Source organism: Henckelia pumila, chromosome 3, assembly GCF_033568475.1.
Source record: "Henckelia pumila isolate YLH828 chromosome 3, ASM3356847v2, whole genome shotgun sequence".
In the NCBI taxonomy this organism is placed as follows: domain Eukaryota; kingdom Viridiplantae; phylum Streptophyta; class Magnoliopsida; order Lamiales; family Gesneriaceae; genus Henckelia; species Henckelia pumila.
The window spans coordinates 193362188-193366584 of NC_133122.1; the positions used below are offsets into that span (position 1 = coordinate 193362188).

The 4397-nt window shown below is 34.6% G+C and overlaps 1 pseudogene; it reads right to left on the bottom strand.

The window, feature by feature from the left end:
- Positions 1 to 347: 347 nt before the first annotated feature.
- On the bottom strand, positions 348 to 3428 carry LOC140891675 (probable serine/threonine-protein kinase PBL16; annotated as a pseudogene).
- Positions 3429 to 4397: the final 969 nt, after the last annotated feature.

Sequence of the window (4397 nt, forward strand, 5' to 3'; positions counted from 1 at the left end):
ATGCAAGGAACTCGGGAACCATTTTTCTCATGGTGGAGCGGTTTGTTCACTCCTAGAAGAGCATGCTTCTTGACAACCGAAAGTGCGAGCAAAGACATCAAAACTTGCTTCATGGCTGGGCGTTCCGAAGCGCATACATTTATACATTTCATCGTCATGGCGGTGATCTCCACCCCGTCATCGGAATCAATCTCAGGATCATTTGTTAAATAATTGTGCACTCTTAAGCAGCTCAAAATGTCGGTCAATTGAGAAATAAAGATATATGCAGCGGAAAAAAAATTTAAATAGAGAAAAATAATTATAATTATAAATCTATAAATGAAACTAAAATGACTTCATAAATATTAATCCACAATGAACTCCTTTGGTACACCAGCATCCACCAATGCTACAGTAAAAAATCAACACAAACCCAACCTTAACTTAGTGCTTGCTTCGGTAGCCATTTTCTCATGGGGAATACATCTTCTTTGCTCCTAGGAAGTCTGCGTGCCGCTTAACTACTTTTAGTGCCAGCAGTCTCTTCACAACTTGCTTCATAGTTGGGCGATAATAAGCAGGTTCTTGAAGGCATTGAATACCCAGGCGAGTAATGGTAAACCCATCGACAGGATCAAAATTACTATCGGCTGCTAAACTTTCGTGGACAAGTGAGGACTTGATCAAATTATGATCATATTCATCCCAGGCCCACTCATTCACATTAGGCGTGTAATCAGACAGCCTATCTTCTTCAGTGTAAACTCTTTTAGATATCAAACTCAGAAGTATAGTCCCAAATGCAAAAACATCTTGTTGAGGTGACCATGTACCTGCCAGAAAACCCGAAAATACATCTCGGTGCAAATGAACAGTGGAAAACAGCATAGTTATTGTACCGACTGCTGTTAGGAGCTAAATGTAGCACTGAGAATAAGATTTGTGTTATTTTATTTGCAAACAAACAATCCTCTCAGATTATGGAAATCAACTATGAATTTTATACACCTTCTTGTGGCCAACGAACTGGCTAAGAGTAGAAATTTTCCAGGAGGAATTGCTTTCATGTTACACTTGATGCATGAGTTCAATTTCTTTTGATGAAAAAAGGAAATCGACAAATAGGTAGAAAAATCAAGAACAAGTTTCTCAAGGGAAAATTATATTCTACAGAACGAGTGCCATGACAATTTAAAAGCACAAAGCAAACCACAATTTTCATTCTTAATTCACTGGAGCAAAGCATACGATGGACGACATACATTGGTAAGCTGCATGTGGATCGATATAACCATAGCACCCAATAACCACCTCACTTGTAATCTTTGTTCTATCTGGAAATATTCCACCAGTGATCATACCAAAATCACATAACTTTGGACTATAGTCCTGCGTGACAAGTGAACTGATGCCATTTAACAATAAATTTACACCATATAATATGAATTGGTGAATCAGGGAAAAACCTCCTCAAGAAGTATATGAGCAACATCCAGATTGCGAACAATGTAAGGTTTGTATGGTGTACTTCCGGTATGTAAAAATTTGAGAAGACTAGCAAATCGCAGGACAACTTTGATTCTCTGAAGCCAAGTAAAACCATCTACATATGTCATATAACACACTACTTAGATAAATAATTGATATGACATTTATCGCACAAGGGAACAAGTTGACAAAATGCAATGACATCTCACACCAGATACAAACAATTTCACATATCCATAAACAAAATACAAAATCCGTGAAGTACTGGGGCAAGTGGTCAGTTTGTGAACAAGTAAAATGGATAGATATTTCGCTCTAATTTTTCGTCTTTTGGTACTAACACTTAGTATGGGCAAACCACACAGGCACATATCATAATGGAGCAACATGGAACCATTGACGCAAAATATTTCTCCCTGCTCATAAATGGTACCATACTGTGAAAAGTATTATCTCTTCCATGTTTTGGACAACCGTCTCGGCATTGTTTCCATGCTGCTTCACTGGTCCTACTAGTGCTCAGACTCCACAGATCAAGTGTTTATAGATATTCTGGATGCTTGTCACTGACTCATCAGCAGAACTAATTTCTAGTATTATTTATTTAGTTTAAATAATTTATTTCAATTAGAACTTGCAATTCTTGTAATTTGGATGATTATTTCTCAGTGGATCAAGATACAAAATGTTTACATGGATCTCCACCATGGTAGATAGCTACCCTCAAGTAGAATGTAACAAAGGAAACTTATTTGTGGTACTAGCAAATCTGAAAATTTCAGAAGAGATAAGTTAGGTACCATCAGGAATGAGGTTATAGAGAGAATCAAAACTGTTGAACTCATAAACGACACCAAGATGTTCACCATCAAAGCAGAATTCACATAATGTTACCATGCCAGGATGACTGATAAGCCTCTCGGAGCGAAGTAAATGCAGCTCATCCTGGACAAGAAAAAGATTGGTAATGCATAAAAGTAAAAGCTAAAACTGCTGGACAACAGAAGTATCTGAAACGTGCACATCCCAGAAGATAAAATACCATGAATCTAAGTTCGTTATGTCCAGGCTCATAATTGTATATAGTAGGACTTCCCATATCTTCACAACAACATGTTGCACCCCACGATCTCGTACAATCTTTCCGCGGTAAAATTTGCCGAATTGGAAATGGCCAAGGTAGTTTCCCTCACTAAAGTTATCGGTATAACGAATTAAACTCTCGTAGGAGACCTCTGAAAATGAGTTGTACTTCATTTTACCAATCTTCAACTCCAAGAAGTTCCTTACTTCTGTTAAGCTAGTTCACAAAATCAGAAATTATTCTCTCGAAGAAACAAACAAACAAAAAAACTTCTTGGCAAGTATATGGGCATGCAACCTAATTAAACAATACTTTCATGACACCAAATATAGATGATATTCAACAACTTGTATATATAGTCAATATAATGATCAATCATTAATGCATCAGCAAGAGGTACTTATAAGTAAGGATTTACCCAACGATCGATTTTTGAGCTAAGAGTGAACGAAAAATCAAAGAATATATGACATTAAAACTAGTTTAATTGAATGTCTACTACACAACACGGGATTAAAAGACGCAGTCCAAATCCCTTCTTAAAAATAAAGAAATAGAAACCGGAACAAACAATTCCACAACCCATACACTGTGTATCATGAGATAAAAAAATCAACAAAATTAACAGGAATATGCGTGCATTATTAAGATGACGAGTATCATCACAAAACGCTTACGTAATCCCATAAAGTACAGATTTTTTTAATCAGATAATTAAAATTTAAATGAAGGGGGGAAATTATGAGTCCCGCAAGTAGAAAATACTGAGGATTCGTATTTCGTACCTTTACCACCAACAAATTAAAGTGCCCTAACCGACTTGCTATGGAGAAACTAGAAAGGGTGAAAAATTTCCCGCAAAAGAAAAGGTTTACAAATAGGTTAGCTTATGAAAGAACCTAACAATAAACATTGAATTTAAACAAAAACCTAGGGGATGGAGCCGAGCGAGCCGAGCCGAGTTTTTGAATGTTCAAGCTCGGTTCATTTATAAACGAGCCGAACCCGAGCTTATTTAACGAATATATTCATGGCTCACGAGCTTATTCGAGTTTTTATCGAGCCTAAACGAGCTTAATATATTTAAATTATAAATTTAAATATTCATTAAATTAATTAGAAACTAAATTATATATTTGAAAAAAATATAATATTATTATTAAAATTTGTAATTTTATTCTAATAAATTAATTTTTATAGATTTTTCAATATTTTTCATAAGTAAAGTGTAAATTTATAAATTAAATATCAATACTATTATTTTTTCGTCTAAGAGATGACTTACGAGTCTGTTAACGAGCATGTTCACGAGCTAACGAGTCGAATATTGTAAAGCTCGAGCTTCTTTCGTTTGCTTTAACGGGTCTCATTAAACGAGCTCGAACGAGCTTTTAACGAGCCGAGACTCGAACAGTTCGCGAACTGTTCGTCTCATTTACATCCCTACGAAAACCCCTTTAGTTCACGGGTTTTTTAATAAATAAAATAAAATAAAATATTATAAAGATGTTTATTTATTTGTTTGTTTATTTATTTTTCCCAAAAGCCACTTTTATGACTCGGGTTTGGCGGAATATTTATTTATTATCAAAATACAAAGAAATTTAAAATGATAATAATTCTAGAAACAATTCCTCAGAACCTATTAAATAAAAAAGAATTGTAGATAAATATCTAATCTTCACCATAACTTTGTTCTAACTTTTCAATCAAAAGATTATTTGCAATAACTCACTAAGACCACCTAACTTGTTTAATTCATTTTTTAATTCTTGTACTTGATATATGTTAATCTATGCTTAGAATCTTAAGGTTATGTACTAGAATTTGATTTTGTGCTCAT